Here is a 21,570-nt window from a genome sequence, read left to right on the forward strand (position 1 = left end):
TGTTGGAAGCTATTTGTCTTCATATATACTTCGAATACAAGAAATAAACAATGAAATATTACATATTGAAACAATCAGTAATAATATTTTTATTGTTATCGTTCAATTCTGCATTCATTGAAAAATAAATATTATCAAATTAATACATTTTATAACAATAATATACAAATATAGAATTATAGAATATATATACAAATATAGAATTATAGAATATATATACAAATATAGAATTATAGAATATATATACAAATATTGAAATATTTATATCAATAAAAATTTTGAAATATTTAATCAAGTGCAAAACATTTACAACAGTCGACAAGGTCTACATGTGTATCTCAGCAACTTAAATATGTTTGATGTAGTTAATTATCTTTTGCAATGACTACTTTCAATTATAAACGAAGAATAGCGTTCAATTATAAACGAAGAAGAATAAAAAATGCTCACAGTCTTGCTTCCAAAAAAACGATGGAAAGAAAGAATTAAAAACAACTAAATTATGCGAAAATTCTAGAAATTTTTAACTTAACCATTTTTATTTAATACAGCAACAAAACATATCTTCTCCTTTCTTTTTTTTAATATATTTTATTCCAGTTCTTAATCTTGTGTCTATGTGTATTTAAGTAGTTTAAAAATATGGAAATGAAATAAAGGCAAAAGATTTAATTCTTTTTTTTTCTTCAAAACTTGCAAGTAGATCATTGACATTAAAAATCATCAGAATTAGGGATTTAAAACAACGGTTTACCCTCTAATTTCTAAGCAATTGCAGCATGGAAATATTTCAAGTACTAAAGTTCTTAGTCTTTATGAGACGCTAATTATGCCATTTTTTTTATCTCCAATCTTAAAATTTATGAGTTCTCTTTCCCCCTTTCGTTCTCCATTCAGCTAGACGAACCCATCAAGAGCTCATAATGAATTTTTATATTTCTTAAACCTACCATAAGATAATCAAAATAAAATCATAATTACACAACTTATAGCGTTAACAAGATATTACACACACACACACACACACACACACACACACACACACACACACACACACACACACACACACACACACACACACACACAACCAAACACTCGCATATATATATATATATATATATATATATATATATATAATTCTCAAAATCAAAATTTAGTTAACTAATTTAAATAAACAAATTTGAAAATCCAAATTATTCTTTCAGTTCTTATCTACATAATGAATAAACTTTACTTCATGTATTTCTAGATAAAGAAGGAATATGTATATTACATGAAAAATCAGCAAAATCCATTGCATAAGATCCTAATTTGCAATTCATTTAAAGTTAAGCATCGGAAATGTTTATTAAGATTTATATCTTAAAAAGAATTTCTGACACAGGAGATTTCCCAAACCGATAACTTAAGTCTAGTAATGCCACTCTGCTTACAATAAAACACATGCTAAACGAGATATGATTTCATGTGATTTTTTTTATCTCAAATATGTATCTTTATTATATACTTTGTTAAGATTCCATATGCTAAAAATAAAGTAAACAATCATTCAAGCAAGATCTACCGCGTATATATAAAAGAAAAACAGAAGCCAACAGCAATTATTTAAAAACTTTCCGTTGAAAGAAGCCTGAAATATCCAAGTGCTGCAAAATGATGAAGGCCGTGGTAAGACTTTTTATTCTGTTTCTGAACATGTGATTCTGTAACGAGCTTATCATTATATTTGTTTATTTATATGCAGATATAAATGCAAAAATATGATATTGGTAGTTACTCGTCTGTTTTAGCTACTGTTAAAAAGTATAAACCATGAATAAGTATTTTTTTCTTCTTTTGCTTTAACAGTTCTTTTATTTACTTCAGAGAACAAAACATTTTCCGATTCCTTTATAGAATCATTATTGCCATTCATGTACAGTGAATGAATTTTCAAAAGCAAGTCATTTTGCTACATTATAAAAAATTCAAAGAATGTTATGGAATAATCATATTTTTTAACTTTTATATTATTACATATTCGAATCAGTAATTAACTTCAATTCCTGGCTTGAATTTGTTGATGTTTCTTCTCAATTTCTATTCAAAGCTTCTAGATCACAATTGACTGATATTGTTGGACACGATCCAATACAGGTACCGATCCAAAGTACTCAAAAGCACTGGTTACTGAGAAATTAAGGAGCCGTTTCTGTGATATATGTAAATAAATTCAGATTTGAGCTCAATTCTTGCATAATATTTCAATTTTTTAGAAGCAACGTTCTCATAATTTATCAATGAATTTAGTCTTGTTTACTCTTATTATTATACTTTTACACCTTTATGTATTATGAACTTTTCATAATAGTTGATGACGAATGTCTTGAAAAATCGGGGGGAGTTAAATCATATCAGTGCGAGATTAGAAATGCTGCAATATAATTCTAATATACGTGAGATTAGTTGAAACATTTGAACAGAATTTAACTTTTAAACTCCATAAATAATTATTCTTCGTAAGCATCTATAAATATTCATTTTGCATACTTCGCACATACATACTTTGAACCCTTCATGTACGTAATATTTATTTTGTCGGTGTCTCTCAGTATAAAAATGAAAAGTTTTAATATGGAAAAAAATGTATAATTATATTTTTACATAATTCTTACATGCATATTATATACATTGTACTTTTTTACTTCATATATGTAATAAACATTCGTTGTATAAGTCTCTAAACATAGAAATAAAGCACTTAAATAACGATAATTATTTTTATTGATCTAAAATATGTATTCTTGGGCCACTCACCGGAGACATGGTATTTTCCTAATTTATGTTTATTTTTCATCTATAATTGTCACTATCTTCAGTATGTCTTAAATCATTTGTTTATAATCTACATACACTTACTGCCAGCAGAATTTATACTTTTTGCCCTTTTTCAGGTATTTTAAATAAGTTATTCTATGGCAAATAACTGTTATTCTTGTATGTAAGATTAGAAAGATTGGTGACATTGTTAAGTATTAGCTCATATTAATATATTTCGCTGTGGCTATTTGTTTTGAAGATATGCTTAAGGTAAAGTAAATGACTGTAGAATACTTACTTCCATAAAAGTAAGTCCTAATTTGATCTTTAAACATGTATCATCGATTCTATACATATATATATGCTCAGTTCTTCTATATCTCTCAGCTTAGTACCCTTGCTAGCAGAATGCTTACAAATAAAAAAGAAACTGAAAAAGGATAGCTTTTATTAGTCAACAAATATTGGCAAATATTTAATTCATAGACTAACTTATTAAGTATGTTATTAATTTTTATTAGATAAATTCAAATTTGCATTCTTTCTCTTTCGCAGCTTGCTCTTGTTTTGGCTATGGCAGCCATCGCTTGCGCTTCAACCGGCGTCGATGTCATTCGCCACACTCCCGGATATAATGGCTTCTATGGTCTTTATGGCTATGCACCATACTACTATGGATACGGAAACGGATATTTCGGATATGATGGACTTGGACCTTACAATTACTATGGTCTAGGATACCGAGGATACTTGGGAGGACTCGGTTATTATGGTTATTTTTAAAAACCAATTACCAGTAAGCACTTGTTCTCTTAATTTTCGAATTAACTTAAAATGTAGTGTTTCAACATTAACATTCCGATTATATAAGATTAAGCGAATACTTTCTTTTTTATACTGAAAGTATAGAATTCTCTACATGATGTCCTCTTGGATATTTTAGCCCTAAAATTTTATAATGCCCATTTATTTATATCATGATATGAAGATTGTGTGTTCCTTTGTTATTGATAAAGCAATTTCCCATTTTAATATAAATAAAATAGATTATTCCAATTATATTTTGAGGCACTATATTTCAAAGAAATATGAAAAGCATTTTTTTTTTTTTTGAAAAGAGCATCACTTTTTAAATTATTGCTTTCATAAGAAGGAAATCTAATGTGTTTAAGCGAAATGCGTTTGCGTTTCATTTACATATTCAAATAATTAAGCAATTTGCTTCAGCAGATTCGGAAATCAGAAGCACTTCTTTCAACTTCAATCTTATTTCTAATATGGATTTCTCTATATTATATCTCTTTCCTAAAGATGTTGAGATCCCTTACATTGTTCTAGTGTCAGAAAAATTATATAAGCTGCTTTTACAAAAAGAAAAGTATTAAAAAATATTTCATAGACATTTAAGGGCTTAAAATCATTTTAAAACTATTTAAAGAAACTTTTTAAAATAATAAATTATATTCAATAATAAATTGTTTGTAATATTTATTTTAAATAATAATAACATAAGTTTTTCTCTTTCCAGGTATTTAAGAATCCTCATCATAAAAGAAGATTCGTCTGACACATGATTCAATTATCCGGAAATGAAATATTCAAAGATTAATTTAAAAGAAATAAAATTTTGCTGATTGAATTGTGTTTCTGTTTTATTAAAATTTCCTCGGAAACTGATATAACGATCCCATTTTTTATATTTTTTTTTTATTAATACAATCCTTCAATCTTGGTTATTTATACAGTATTGAATACCGTACATGAATCCCTTCACATATATGGTACAAAATCAATCTATAATAAATAAAAGATTTTAGACATTTTAGCCACAAAAGCTATTCTGAAATTTTCCAATGAGTTCGACATTTCTTATTTTATTGCGCATAATTCAGATTTTACTGATTTATACGATTTGTATAGATTCATGAAGAAACACTTGTTGCAACTCAACAAGCATATTACGAAAATCACAAAAGTTAGGAAATGTTTGGAAAATTTTGAGAAAACTCATTCGAAGAAAATCCTTAAATCACATAAAAAATGAAATATAACTATATGAAAAAATTATATTACAATTGACGTGCTTATGCGAATAATAACGATTCTCTCTCGCGCTCGCGATTATATATATAAAATCCAAAAATGAACGATATTATATAAGTACGAAGCGTTTCTTACAGGAAAAGCTTTAGTAATAAACTGTATAAAAATTCATAATTGTACACAATTATAAGAAATTGTCTCTATTTTGAATTCGCAAAAATTTTTATATTCGAACTGGCATGACAATTTATGACAATTTTAAATAATAATTTAAATCTCTATATTTAGTTTTTCTGCATTCATCAATTAATGATTCTTTATCTTTAAATTTTGCACAAATGTGCTAAATATTTTTTAACATATTTTGCATTGCTGGAGATTGTTGGGTTAAATAGCTTGAGCAAGTGTTTATTAAAGATTATTAGCCAGAGGATGATTTATTTTTTAGAGATAAACAATATTCACAATCAAATCCAGAGTAGCTTTTGATAGCTTCGCTCGGCATTGAATAACATTTTAAATCTTGAGACAGATATTCTTTCCTTTTTATATCTAAGCAAACATCTCGTAGTATCTTTTGACATTGAGAAAGACTTCGATCTTACATGGAGATAGGGCATTTTCAGAGATTATATTATTTTAATTTTAGGGAATACACTACCATATTTTACAGAATATTTTATCGTAATGTAAATCTCAAGTTCGACTGGATTCAGAATTATTTAACCATTATATATGAAGTAGATGTCTCTAAGGCGAGTGCACTGAACATAAAATTTGTTTTTTGGAAAAAACATTTTAAGTCAGTTACTACTGTCGATTTAAGCTCATTATTTTATTGACGATTTGCACATTACTTGTACACGAATTCAAATGAATTTCAAAGAACGATAACTTGAAATTGCAGAAAATAACATTAAAAATGACCTATTGTTAATGGTTTTATCTTAACATCATCAAAAATTGTAGCAACACTTTTTTTATATATATATTCCACTGCCATATCTTTTCTCGGCTTCATAGTTACAGTTTTTCAAGCATTGAAAACTCTAAGAACATTACTGTGAAAAACTCCCCATAATCATGTGAGAACATTCTATTCTCTTCAACTGCAAATTTCTTCAAATGGAAGTTTACAATCAGAACTTCCCACAAATTGCGAGAATTTAGCTCAAAAATTGTCTTCGATCAAGAAAGAATGCATAATGCAAACAGAAATTCACTAATGTAGTTATGCATGTTATATTGAGAAATGTCCATGCTTTTTTAGCGATATTTTTGATATGCCTATTTGGTCTACCACTTATTGCTATAGACATCAATCGAAAATCGGTGGTAACAAACGTATACTCCTAATAATAATTATTTATCAAAAAAAAATAATTCACACTTTATATGCTTCATTTTGAGTAAAATTGTTTAAAAGAACAAATTGAATTGTTATTGAATTTCATCAAAATGTTTTAGTTCAGTTTAAAATAAGTGGCTAATTTTTTAGAATCTTTTTCCTTTTAAAAATATAATCGAGATAATTGAGCTTTTTATGTGTTCCCATATCCAAAGATGGAATGGGAACTTTGAGCTATTTTTCGTGTAAATGTGTCTCTATATAATTTAAATAAAATGAATATTTTGGAAATGAAAGTTTTGAACACATTCGATAATTTCTTTGAATTACATAACCATATAATACTTGTTATATATTCTTAAACTGCCATAGTGCTTCGTTTTGGTTGTTGTAGCTATTGCCATGTGTTCTCTAGATGTTATTCCCCACTGCAAAATCCTAGTCATAGAACGGAATTTGCACTACAGACGTCAGTAAGATACAAGGACACGGATATGGACAGAGATATTGGTGATTACGCTCTCGTATAGGGTGACTACGGAGGTTATGAACATAATGGACTAGACGGATTTCAGATTTTAAGATTTTGAAAATGAATTTCCTTGTTATTATGCATGTAGTCCCATTTTAAACATTTGTGACGCATCTTCATAAAAGAAATTAGCAAAATATATGAGAAATAAGAAGGAAAAAAAATAGATATAACAAAAGATAGATATAACAAAAAAAGCATTTCAAGAAATATTTTTTCATATTAAAAAATTCCAATTTCTATAAGCACTTAACTCATATTATTATAGAAACCTTACGATAATTTGTTCATTATACTTTACATCTCTATAATTTACAATCAGCTTCCGTGCAATCATGCAGAAAATATCATCTTTCATATTTATTCTGCAACATTACACTTCCAAACAAGTGCTGAACATCGCATTTTCCTGTGTTTAGCTTAATCGTTAAGTTAATTTAATCGTTCAGTTTGAGTTTTTGTCAACGAGACAGCAACACACTGATATACTGTTAGCGTGCACTTGTCGATTAAACTTTACTTTCATTTTGTGAGAAATAAATTGTAAAAAATATAATTGTAATATTTTTTTTTAAAAAATCATTAAAAATCGAAACTTAATTTATATATTAAAATATTGGTATCATTGAAAAAAATAATTTTTTGAACTTTAAGATAATTTAAAAGTTAGTTTTGTGTTGTAATATTTTAGGAAATTATTGCTGAAAAATGTCAAAATTTATTTTAAATGTTAATTAATTAAAATTTCAAAACACACACACACACTGAGATTTTTATTATAAATATAGATTTGTAGTAGTAAAGATGTGATTCCAAAAAATAAAAATATAAACCTCATGAAATAAGTTTATTATAAAGTTCAAAAGCGTTAAAAACAACATATTACCTCGTCGGTTCAATGATTTCAGTGACTGAAAAATGCTCAATGAATTATTGTTGATGATATACCTATTGCAAGGCTTCTCTGAAGCATTAACCAATAGAAGTAGAATTGCAACGATTTCTGCTGTAAATAGGGAACACGAATGACGGACTTTCAGGCATAGACTTTTTCTCCAGAAATACAACTGAAACTGCATATCATTGCAGTTGTTGGAGACATTATAAGTTTTGATTAATCTATAAGTATAAGAACAAAATTTTAATAATGTGGTAGGGTTTTAATAAAAGGGATCCTGGTAAATGACATCCATAGTTTTAGATTCGAAGAAATTCAATAAGGATTTAAATAGTGAAAATCACTGAGTTTCCAAGGTGGAAAACCGTTTGTGGCTTGAAAAAACAGTTTTAAATGGCTGAAGTTTATTTCGGATAAAATCATCTATATCCTTATGAAAATAATTTAAATGTACAACTTCCTATCTGCTTTTAAACAAACTCAAGACACAAGTGAAAATTATGTAAATGATGATTAGAGAAATTTAAGATTTTAATATAATGATGCAAAGATAAGATTTGTCATCTTAAAGTTAAAATATGACTCATAATAACATTCAACATAAAAGCTTTTTATCTGGCATGCCCTGTCTGCTCTCGACAAATTCTGAGTGCAGCATCATGTACAGGATCCTATTTCTGAAGAACTGCTTTTCTACAAGACTTAAGTAGATCATACATCCAATTAGTCATTCTAAAAGAAAAATGCAATTCTATAAATGTGAATCATGGATTATCAGTCTGCTCCCCAAGAAGTTGTCTATAAAGTCCTCGGGAATTCAAAGTCTGTTTCATATTTTGTCCTTCAGGGAATAGAATGGGGCAAAATTATAACGTTCTGTCTAATATGACTCCCAGGAAATGGAACTCATAGACAAAAGCATTTTCCATTGCCACCAAGTTTCATTTCAGTTTCCAAATGAAAGTTGCTGGTTAGACGAAAGTGTATTGTTGCTATTTTGGATGACGTTAAGGTAAAAAATTGAACAACAGACAAATTTTATATGTTATTTACTGCAATTTCCAATTTTTGTTCTATAGAATTCATTTAACGTCTTGAGTAAGAAATGTAAAAGTTGTCAATAAAAAAAAAATCATAGTAACTGACAGTAACAATTGATTTAAAATGCTGTTTTTCTTAATAATAAAAAAAAGTTACTTCCAGTACAATCCACTTTGTGACATCTACTTCCTCAACATAATAGTCAGATATTTCTGAACACACTCGGACTTCAGATTTTTCGTTAAAATATCCTCGAAAAAGATAGAAAAATTCCCTCTCACTATAATATAATATAAATATTTCCGTGTATGAGAGAATGCCTTCTCAATGTCAGTAAGTATGGTACGAGATATTTCTTTTGCGAAATTGCGAAACGAATATCAGTTTCAATATTTAAAATGTTATTTAATGGGGAACGACTTATTCAAATGTCACTCTTTATTTGAGAGAAAATATTTTTCATTTCTAAAAAATAAGTAAGCATCCGATTAAAAATATTTATTAAACGCTTACGTAAGCAATTTCTCAAAGCAATTTCCAGCAATGTAAAATATATTAAAAATATTTAGTGAATTTGTAAAAACATTAAACAGCCGTTAATAGGTAAAAGTATACAATTCATCTAAAAATAAGATTGTTCCGTTTTATATATTTCAGTCATTAATAAATAAAGAATATTTGTGCATGAAATTATCGATAAAATTTAAATTTTTGACTAATTCAGAATAGAGAAAATTAATACTGACTATTTCTAAAATTATGTATTATTATGAATTATTTATTCAGTTTTGATTATTTATAAATTGTATCATGATAAGAATGCTTTTTTTAAATAGAAATAAAATTCCTTTTTCTTAATATATATATATATATATATATATATATATATATATATATATATATATATATATATATATATATATATATATATATATATTATAATCATAAACAAGAATTATAGAATTTTTTGCTCACAGTTATATCAGATTATTTATGTGCTTTTCAAATTTATCTTCATACGTTTTTTATATATTTTTCAAAATTACTTTACTTTTATGGGTTTTGAAATATTTTTCTTGATTTACAGGAAGTGTTTTTCTCGTAACTATCAAAAATAAAGCATATAAATAAATAACATTTACATTATTCGAAATGGAATATGAAACATCGAAATCATTGGAGCAACTTGAACAATAATTTTTGTGAGTAAAATATCTAAATTTTATTCTGAAATGTAGATGGATTTTCTAAGGAACGAATTTATATTTCTTTGTAAAGGAATTTATATGCAATATTGCAGTATATAGGAATGTAAAAAAAATTCAAAAAAGTAAAATCATCATCAGTTTCTGAAGAAAATATCAATAAAAAAGAAACACAATTTAATTTTCAAAACTTTATTATTTTTTGTCAGTCATCTTGCATGTTTTCATTTTCGGATAACTCATTCATATGACAAACATTTCTGGAAAAGATTTTTAAATTCCTGTAAAAGGAAAACAATCTATTATTATTATTAAAAATAAAAATTAGCTCCAAAAATTTACTGAAGAAATTAAAATATATATTTTAAAAGTTTCTTAATATGCTTGTAAAGGATATTCCGGTACTAAATATCAATGAAATCTTTTTAATAATATTTCTATTAGCAGAAACTGATTATATAATTTTTTTGATATTGGAACAACATAAAAAATTTCAACACAAGAAAACATTTAGAAATTTAAAGAAATGCTTCTTATTTTCACATCTGCTGAGTCTAATTGCTTAGTAACTTGAATACATAAAAAAATGCCTTTTAATCACAGATTTTCTTCTAAGAAAAGTATAACTAAATAAATGGTGCTCATCTTTCAAAAATATGACTTAATCAAAAATATGACTTATCAGACTTAAAACTAATTTTTTTGAATAAAGCTGCTTCAAAATATAATAGGAAAAGTTTATTTTGTTTATACTAAAAAGGGAAAGTGCTTCAAAAATGACAAAACACTCAATATTTTCATATCATGGTATAAATAAACGGTCATTACTAACTTTCGGAAGCAAAGGGTACAAGAAAACAATCATTTTCAGAATTCTATATTTTTAGTATAAAAAAGAATTAATTTAATATTGAATAATTGGAATGATAATGTTGAAACTTTAGATATTAAGGGAGGAAGCGATTTCGAAAATTAAGAGAAAAAGTGCTTACCAGAAATTGGTTTTTAAAAATAACCATAATAACCGAGTCCTCCCAAGTATCCTCGGTATCCTAGACCATAGTAGTTGTAAGGTCCGAAACCAAGTCCATCATATCCGAAATATCCGTTTCCGTATCCATAGTAGTATGGTGCATAGCCATAGAGACCATAGAAGCCATTATATCCGGGAGTGTGGCGAATGACATCGACGCCGGTTGAAGCGCAAGCGATGGCTACCATAGCCAAAACAAGAGCAAGCTGCGGAAGAGAAAGAGAGCAAATTTTAATTTATCTGAATAAAAATTAATAATATACTTACAATGTTATTCTCCAAATTACAGATTTGCGAAAATTTGTTAACTGATTGTAGCAAGAGCAAGCTACACAAAAGTAAGAATACAGTATAGAAAACCTTATATATCGCATATTATTCTGTTTTTCACTAATGTTTGTATATAAATAAGCAATACAATCATCTGTGCAACAAACGATAATCAAATTTTATAACACTATAGAAAAACTTACCACGGCCTTCATCATTTTGCAGCACTTGGATATTTCAGGCTTCTTTCAACGGAAGGTTTTGAAATAATTGCTGTTAGCTTCAGTTTTTCTCTTATATATACTCTGTAAATATACTCGCTTGAATGATTGTTTACTTTATTTTCAGCATATAGAATTTTAACGAAGTATAAAACAAAGATAGATATCTGAGATTGAAACAATCATATAAAATTATGCCTCGTTTAGCTTGTATTTCTTGCAAGCAGTGTATCAATAATAAATTTAAATTATCATGTTGAATTGTCTTTTACTTCAGAAATTCCTTTCTAGATAAAAAATATGACTAAGAATTTCGATGCTTAACATTAAATGATTTGCAAATTAGGATATTATACGATAAAATTTTCTGTTTTTTAATGGGGTAAATATCTTACTTTTTATCTAGAAAAATATGAATTAATGTTTATTCATTATCGAGATAAAAACTGAATGCATAATTCGTATTTTCAAATTAATTTATATAAATTTATTAACTAAATTTTTTAAAATTATTTTTTAATATATCTCTAACTTAATATCCACTTATTTATGAGCTATGAGCTAATTTAGCTGATTTATGAGCTAAATTTACATTGAAGTATTTTAATCAAGATTAAATAATTAATGCATTACTAGTGATTATTTATACTACGTTATCCCCGATTCTAAATACATTTAGATATCATCGAATAATTCCATTTGAAGAAATATCTCATGGATTAACATTTCGCTATGGAATATATCCACATTCAATAGTAGTTCAATTCATAAATTTTAATGAAACACATCTCTTATTATAAAGTTTATTTAATACTATTCAATTTTTACAATCGCATTGGTCTGGGTATTAATAAAAATCTTTAACTATAATGTATTTGATGCAGTCTTATATCTTACTTAAATAAACTAAATAATGGAAGACAGATGTAACTGAATATGATATAGAAATTTTACCTAACATAATTTCTTTTATATTTTGTTGTCATTAAATTAATGAAAGAATCCTTGCCATATATCTGCGATCCATTTGAGAGAATGAAAATTTATTTAATTATTCGATATGTATATTAAATCTTATTCTTATTTACGTTGAATTCAAGTTCGCTACGTTTGTTAATGATTTCAAACGTGAAAAAGGATATTCTCAGTTGTTTAATATTAAAAATATTCCATACAGATGCATACATTTTTAGTGTATATTTAACGGACATCGTAAATACAAGGCAAAAATTGACATCCATCATAATAATTCAAAATATTAATCATGTAACATACATTAATTCCCTTCATTGGCTCCTTAGGTAAAGTGTAGTTAAAATACATACATAGTATCCCGAAATTCATGGATTCAATTTCCGATTGAAAACCGCAAATTTTTACTATTCGAAGAATTAACATCATAAGTACAGCCTAATAATTATCAATATTTAATATGTTTGATTGCATATTTAGTATACAGTGCAAGCCTGAGCATATGTATAAAATTACGATTTGGGTTAGTTTTGTTTAGTTTAGTAATATTAACTTCCCGTTTTAAAGCAATACTAGGGCTATTTTAGCGCGGACCTCGTAATTTTGAACCTCGGTCAGATGATGAGGATGACACCTGAGCTGGTACCCCCCTCTCCACACCACACCAGCGAGAGGACACTTGGCCCGGGCTGTTTAACGTGCACCAAACCCGCTTACATGACTGTTCTTCGATGGAATTGGGTCTCAAACCTGAACGTTCCGGTTCCAAAGCCGAGACCTTATCACCAGGCCACCGCGGCTCTCCGGGTTTGGTCCATAGACTTGTTCCACTTCTTAGTGACGGTATCCACAATAAAAGTGTTTGTGAATTTATAATTACCAACTTTCCTGACGTTATAGCATCCATAACTTTTCTGCTACAGTGACCTTATATATAGACAGCCCTTTAAATTGTTAGAACATTATTCGTGTTTGTTAATTAATTATATTGCATTTGGAAACTAAATGAGAGTGACATGACAAGAATTTGTTTCCAGCTGAATGCATAATTAGACTCCTGCAAAGGGTGAAAATGTTTTAAAAGGAGAAAAGAATACTTTAAAATAAAATGTGATCTATTTTATATTTTAGCAAAATATTTACACAATACTGTTATCTCCGCATAATAGTTTTAAAATTTTTGTTTAGGTTCCATTTTGCATATTTCTAAAAATTTCAGTACCAGTACTATAATAATAAAATGAAGACTAATCCAACAGAAAATAATAAAATGCTGCCTTTCTTTAAAACTATATCTGGATTTTAATTTGTTGTGGTATTACAATGATATTAACAAACATTCTTTGACTGGAAAAATAAAACATCAAAGAAATAATTAAAATTGTGGCCATGCAAAGAATTGTTTTTCATTGCTTTATCGGTCGTAGCTTTCAAATAGAAAGTATTTTGTAATTTTCCAAATGTATATTAATGTGAATAAATATTTCTTGGAATTCATTTTATTGGTTATTGCCATGTCAATTAGAGACGCATATTTTTTTCTTATTTCTCATATATTTTGCAAATTTCTTTTATGAAGATGCCTAATAATTGTTAAAATATGATTATATACATAGCAAAAATGCATAATAATTTTTAGAAACCTAAATCTAAAATCCCCTTAGACCACTCTGTTCTTAACCTCCGTATTCGAAATATTTTTCATCACTATATTATCATTACCGATATTCATAGCCATCATATCATATTAACCATTCATTGCCCTATCCATATCCATGCTTTTGGTCCTTCCTGAAATTAATGGTACTTATTCCTTTCTTTGACCAGGTTGTTTGTAGGGGGGGGGGATGACATCGAGATAGAAGAAGGCAATGCCCACAAGACCCATTAAAGTAATTTGAATGATATTCTAAACCATCAAACTTTAAAGAATACTACTTCTCCAATACTACTATTTACTATTTCTCTTTATGAGTACGTAGTCTGGCAAATTTAATAAATAATATCTTCTCTTAGACGTATTTACGGGACGGGATAGCCTGGTTGGTAGAGCTTTGGATTCGTGTCTCTTTGGTTGAGAGTTCGAATCCCACAGGCCGAAAATTCCTCTCGTGCTTGGTGGCTACCGAGCGTATAAATCTGGTGTGGTCACAAAGTCCTCCATGTCATGAGTAATACCACTAGGTGTCCTGGATCACGGGTGATCGTTCTCTGAGTCAGGTCTAAATTACGATTTGTGGATGAGTGAATGAGCCTGTAAAGAGGATTGTGACGTGTGTGTGTAGCTAAGGCGTTCTCTTGGCCCTAGATGGCGCTACTATAAAAACAAGGAACACCCCTACCGGCTTAAAAACGCTGTCTTTGTAACAGCGGGCTTGTACAAGGCAAGTGCCATAGGAAACAACTAGTTCTTGCAATGGATTAGTAAAAAATTCCTCTCGGCATATCTAGGAGTCAAAGGTAAATTCCTTATGATCTAAATTATTTTTTTTTCAAATAGTACTTCTTTCAATTCTAAGACCAAAGCCAGTGGATCAAAATACGATATATACCATGAAAATTACTGTAGTTGTCGCGCTAACAAGTTAGCATGGAAAAAGCCTTATACGGATGTGTGTTTGTTCCAGTAGTCATTACATGAGAACCATTGCAATATACAGTCTTCGGATTAGAATTTTTAAAAAAGAAATATCAATTTAAGATGAATGGCCATGTATCATTAGTTGAAAAGGCTTCGTAAGACTGCATTCGTCAGAGTAATGAATTACAATTAGACTGAAGGAAATTACTGGTGATATTTATTTAGGAAATTATAAAATATTTTCTATTCGACATTTTCGTATTTAGAGCTACTATATAGAAAATAATGAAAAAGGTTGATGAGCGTGTACACACCTATAATTCTTATCTTTGATATTTTATTTTAGCAATCAAAGGGTTTTGGTTCATGTCATCGAAATGCCATGACAAATTTAAATTTAAATATAGTTTTATAGAAAAAGGGCATTTTCTTATTTTTCATCTGAACAGTTTTCATCTTATTCTAATCGTACTTGCACTCAAAATTTTAGAAATGCTCAAAATGGATCCTAAACAGACTTTTTTTCAACAAATGTTAGGTGTTAAAACTATTGTGTAAATATTTAACCAAAATATAAAATAGATCATACTTTACTTTAAAATATTCCTTTCACTTTCGAAATATGTTTGGTCCTTTCAGGAGAGTAATTACACATTCAGATAGAAGCAAATCCTGGTCATGGCACTCTTATTTAATTCTCAAGTGTAGTATAATTAAATAACAATCATCAATTGTTTACAAAAATTTTAAAGGTTAATCTATATATCAGGTCATCATAGCAAGAAAGTTCACATGGCATTTAGTATAGACGCATGTCGAGTATAGGGGACATTTCCTTAACGAAACATTTCTGCATTATTCGTGAGAACATACCTCGTGCTCCTGTTTGCAACATAGCAGATGCAACAAGAAAAATCAGGAAACAGTTTTCTTAATTAATCATCCATTTGTTCACATTGAACCACTCCTTACTTTTATACAATTTCCGATAAGCAATTCCATATCAAGGTTACGAATATTTCTTCAAGACAATAAAAATCATTTTCTTCATAAACTACTAATTTCAAATAAAACTTTCTGGATTTCCATGTGATTGTTAAAATTAGTTTCCTCTGTTTTCCTCCGTGAGCTGCTGATCGCTCATACTCACGTGAAAGTCTACTGTTCTTGACTTCTAAGAAAACAAGAAATCCTTTCTGCACAAATTTCAAGACAACGGGAAGGAGCTGCCAACTGGGGTTAGAAAAGGGAACTAATTCAGACAACGTAGTAATTATACATTCGTAAACGTCTTCAACTGAGGATATCGTGCCTATGATAGTCGAGCAGGTCTAACCAAGCTTGAATTTTTAGGAATTCTAATTTGTACGTTTACCAAATACACTGAAAAATATTAAATATGGAGAATAATTATGCAGTTGATACTTCGAATAATAAAAACTCTGTCTTCAATCGGAAATCGCATACATGAATTTCGAGTTATTATATATGTAATACAGCCACAGACTACCTAAGCAGCCATTAAAAGGAAAGAGGAAATAAATGTAAGCTACATGCTTAATATTTTGAATTATTCTGATAGAGATCAATGTTTGTCTTGTAATTACGATGTGCGTTAAATAATCGCTAAATATTTCATATATCTGTATGGAATAGTCATAATAATAAAAAAAACTGGAAAAGCATTTTTTTTTTCACATTTGGAATCATTAACAAACGCAGTGACCTTAAATTCCACGTAAATAAGAATATATTTTTAAATAAATATTGAATAATAATAAATGTTTATTTTCTCAAATGGATCGCAGATTCTTTTAATGATGACAAAATAAGAAAGAAATTATGTTAGGTAAAATTTCTATATCACTTTCAGTGACATCTTCTCTCAATCATTTATTTTATTTATTTAAGTCATAAATTACAGATAGACAAAGAAAAGAAAATTATGCTACTGCATTTTTCGATATTATTTTCAATGATACTTGAGTATTTTAACTGCATCAAATACATTCTAACTAAGATAGTTAGTATTTCCTAGACCAATGTGATTGTAAAAATTGAATAATATTAAATAAACATTATAATAAGAGATTTATTTCAATAAATATTATGAAATGCGAAAGCTACTGTTGAATATGGATATGTTTTAATTGAGTAGCGATAGTTCATGAGAGATATTTCTTGAAATGCATTTATTAAAATATAGATAAGTGTGCATAGAAACACGACTAGCATAAAATAAGTTATAACAGGAAAATATTACTTTTTAAACTAGATTTTAAAAAAATCTATATTAAATTAGAGTTACATTAAAAAATAATTAAATAAAAATTTAGCTAAAAAAATTAAATAAAGTAATTTGAAAAAAAAACACATTATGCATTCAATTTTTATCTTGGTAATGAATAAACATGTATTTTTAGTTAAATTAGAAAATATATATATTACTTCATTGTATAATATCTTAATTTGCAATTCAGTTAAAGTTAAGCATCGAAACTCTTTGTCAGATATATATCTAAAATGGATTTTCTGACGAAGAAGATGCCTCAACCTGATAACAAATGTCTAGTAAGGCCACTGAGTTTACAATGAAACACATGCTACATGAGACATAATTTTATGTTATTTTTTTTATCTCAAATATCTATCCTCATTTTATATTTCGTAAACATTTTACAAGCTGAAAACGAAGTAAACAATCCTTCAAGCGAAATCTACAGAATATATATAAGAGAAAAATTGAAACGAACAGCAATTATTTCAAAACTTTCCATTGAAAGAAGCCTGAAATATCCAAGTGCTGCAAAATGATGAAGGCCGTGGTAAGATTTACTTTCCTGCTTCTAAATCTGATTATTCTTTGTCGTGCAGATAATTGTATTGTTTATTTATATGCAGATATTAAAGTAAAAAATGATAATTATTGTTCGTTTTCTTTCTATTAATTTCTAGAATCATTATTTCTGTTTCTATATAGTGCCTCAATTTTCAGTTGCAAATCATTTTGAAACATTTTAAAAGTTTCAAAGAAATCACATTTTCTTTATTTTTTTTATTATTATTCTTTAACTTCAAAACGATAATTAACTGCGTTTCCTAACTTTAATTTTTTGATCTTTCATTTATATTCTTGTTTAAAGTCTCTGGAAGAAAATTTCACAAAAAACTTTGGATTGAAAACCTAGTACGGAAGAATACTGCTCAAAAGTACTCAGGGGCTCTAATTACATAGAAAATAAGGAGCCGTTTCTGTAATATTCTAAGAAAATTCTCATTTTATAAGAATTCTTGCATAATATTTCATTATTTAGAAACAACGTTCTCGATAATTGTCAATGAATTTAGCTCAGTTCTCCAGAAATGAACTATTGCTTGTTTTTTCTCATTAATATACTTTTAAACATTATTCATCAACATACTTATGAGTATAATTAACTACGAATATTTTAAAGAATAGGGGAGTTAAATTACAATCAGTGCGTAGTTAAAAAATTCTGAATATTATCCTAATATATTTAAGATTAGTTGAAGCATTTGGGCAGAATTTAATTATACAACGAATCTTTTTTAGATTAAATAATTATTCTTTGTATGAATATTTAAATATTCTACATACATACTTCCTACATAAAACTTCAGATTTTGTACATTGGCACTTCATATTTGTAAAAAGTATTAATTAAATAATAAATTTAAAAATAAAGAATTTGAATACAAAAAATTCTTTCTATTGATCTGAAATTCATATTCTTTTGCCATTAACCGAGAACCTAGTATTATCCTATTTTATTTTTCATTTGCGATATAGAATAGTCACCAGCTACACTATATCTTATATCATTTGATTTTAATCGAGATAAATTTATTGACAGCAATAGTTATATCTATTGAACTACTTGCTTTAAAATAATCTTTTTCATGACAATATAAGGCTATTAATGACAATAGCTGTTATTCTTCAATGTAACAATAGAAATATTGGTGACTAAGTTTAGTATTAGCTCTTACAAATATACTTCGTCAATATCTATTTATATCATAGATGTGCTAAATATACACTTCCTAATTGTTGAGAACATACTTCTATTAAACTCAGTTCTATCAATCTTTCAACATGTATCTTTCGGATTCTATACATATATTATGCTATGTTCTTCTATAAATCATTGCTTTCTACCCAAAAAAAATCTTGCCAGGTGTATGCCTATATCTGCCCGACCCTTCACAATAATAAAATAATAATAATAATAATTGCAACTATTAGTTAACAAATGTCTAAAAATATTTAATTTATAGAATAGCTTATTAAGAATACTATTACATTTTACATACATAAATTAAAATTTGCACTCCTTCTCTTCCGCAGCTTGCTCTTGTTTTGGCTATGGCAGCCATCGCTTGCGCCTCCACCGGCGTCGATGTCATTCGCCACACTCCCGGATATGATGGCTTCTACGGTCTCTACGGATATGCACCATATTATTACGGATACGGAAACGGATATTTCGGATATGATGAACTTGGTTTTGGACCTTACAACTACTATGGTCTTGGATACCGAGGATACTTGGGAGGACTCGGTTATTATGGTTATTTTTAAACACCAATTACCAGTAAGCACTTGTTCTCCTTATTTTCAAATTAACTTTCCACTTTAAAATCTAATGTTTCAATAATAACATTCCAATTATATAATATTAAACGAATTCTTCTTTAATATGAAAGTATAGAATTCTGTACATAATTGTTTTCTTAGATCTTGTAATAATGTTTTGTTTTCAAATATTTGTAATTCCCATTTATTTTTAGCATGATATGAAGTTTGAGCATTATTTTTGTTAAAATTAACAGAATTTCCCACACTAATATAAATAAAATTAATTTTTTCAATTATATTTCAAAGTAGTTTTCTTCAAAAATTATATTTAAAATTTGTTAAGCATACTTTTAAAATGATGTCCATCAAGTATTTGGTTATTACTCCCATTATAAGGATATCTAAAAAGGATGTTTCAGTTTCATAAAGATACTAAGCAATTAGTTTCAGCAGATACAGAAATAGAAGTATTTCTAAAATTTCAAATTTATATCTAATATGTATGGAGTGTAATTTGCATCTTTTCTAGCGATATTGGGAATTCTTAAATTGTTCAATTACTAGAAAAATTATATGAGCAATTTTGATAGTAGGAAAGTACTTTTACTAGTATATTTCATAGACATATAAGGAACTGAAATCCTTTTAAAACTATTTCAAAACAAATTTAATTGATAATTTAAATTCCTCAGTAAATTTTATTACTAATATTTATTTTTAATAATAATAATATATGTTTTTCTCTTTCCAGGAATTTGATAATCCACTTCAGAAACGATAATTATCTGTAGTATGAATCAATTATCCAGAATAAAATCTTGAAACATCACTTAATATTATTAATGAAATAATAATTATTTCAAATAAATAAAATATTGCTGATTGAATTCTGTTTCTGTTAACATCACTTAAAATTATTAATGAAATAATAATTATTTAAAATGAATAAAAGATTGCTGATTGAATTCTGTTTCTGTTTTATTAATATTTTCTTCAGAAAGTGATAATTATTTTACTTTTTCTTATTAATGCATTAGTACAATCTGAATTCATCCTATCACATCTAATACTGTACATAAATCCCTTCACAAAGAAACCTTTTGGAATATCAATCTATAATTCAAAAAACATTTTAGATATTTTATTCACAAAAATTATTCTAAAAGGTATTCTAATGAGTTAGACAGACCATATTTTGTTTCAAATAATTCAAATTTTATCGATTTATACGATTTTTTTAGAATATTGAATTTTATGAATTTAGGTCATTGTGTTTATGATTTATTGAGATTATATGCATGCGGTTAATCCCTTGATGGATTTTGTTTAAAACTTGATTTGAATCTATATTTTAAATATTAAAGCTTATCTTCACCAAATTTAATCTTCATAACTCTTTTTGTTTCATGATTATTAAGCACATTTTCAATCAAACATCCAGTTAGACAAGCTTTCTGTGAATGGATATAGTTAAAAACTTAAACAAATCTGCGCATTTGGTCTTAAGTCTTTATATCGAATTTCATTAATTTCGCTCAAAACTTATCGAGTTATTACTTATAGACAAATAGGCAGACCTAATGCCAAAAATATATTTTTTAGACTTAAAGAGATCCAAAGAGAAGAGATTCATCAAAATCTAGAGTTTTAATATTTTAACGAAAAATATTTCCTCTATACTTTGAATATGAGAAATTAACAATGAAAGAAATATTACATATTGAACCAACTAAGAATAATATTTTTATTGTTATCGTTCAATTATGTATTTATTGAAAAATAAGTAATATCAAAATTAATAAATTTTATAAAAAAATTATATTTTATTTTATATATATACAAATATAGGCTTGTTAAAATATTTATATTATTAAAAATTTCGAAATATTTAAGCAAGTGCGAAAAATTTGCAACAGTCGACAAGGATTAAAAGCTTAATTCTGCGTTTTAAACATATATGATGTAATTAATTATTTTTTGCAATGATAGTAAGTACGAAATTATCATTTGATTTTTCTTTTATAATG

The 21,570-nt window shown here is 27.4% G+C and overlaps 3 long non-coding RNA genes across 3 annotated transcripts; 2 read left to right on the forward strand and 1 right to left on the reverse strand.

Annotated features, from left to right (window-relative positions):
* The first annotated feature begins 1,615 nt into the window (after positions 1 to 1,615).
* On the forward strand, positions 1,616 to 4,404 carry LOC129990662 (uncharacterized). Its single transcript, XR_008785830.1, has 3 exons — positions 1,616 to 1,668; positions 3,355 to 3,595; positions 4,328 to 4,404. It is a non-coding gene; the product is annotated as an uncharacterized LOC129990662 (long non-coding RNA).
* Positions 4,405 to 10,067: 5,663 nt separating this feature from the next.
* Positions 10,068 to 11,427, reverse strand: LOC129991117 (uncharacterized). The gene is made up of 3 exons (XR_008785836.1): positions 11,373 to 11,427; positions 10,859 to 11,105; positions 10,068 to 10,147 (listed from the first exon to the last, which is right to left on the reverse strand). It is a non-coding gene; the product is annotated as an uncharacterized LOC129991117 (long non-coding RNA).
* A 6,293-nt stretch (positions 11,428 to 17,720) lies between these two features.
* On the forward strand, positions 17,721 to 20,371 carry LOC129990814 (uncharacterized). The gene is made up of 3 exons (XR_008785833.1): positions 17,721 to 17,768; positions 19,313 to 19,559; positions 20,295 to 20,371. It is a non-coding gene; the product is annotated as an uncharacterized LOC129990814 (long non-coding RNA).
* The last annotated feature ends 1,199 nt before the right edge of the window (positions 20,372 to 21,570 follow it).

Source organism: Argiope bruennichi, chromosome 2 (genome assembly GCF_947563725.1).
Source record: "Argiope bruennichi chromosome 2, qqArgBrue1.1, whole genome shotgun sequence".
Classification (NCBI taxonomy): domain Eukaryota; kingdom Metazoa; phylum Arthropoda; class Arachnida; order Araneae; family Araneidae; genus Argiope; species Argiope bruennichi.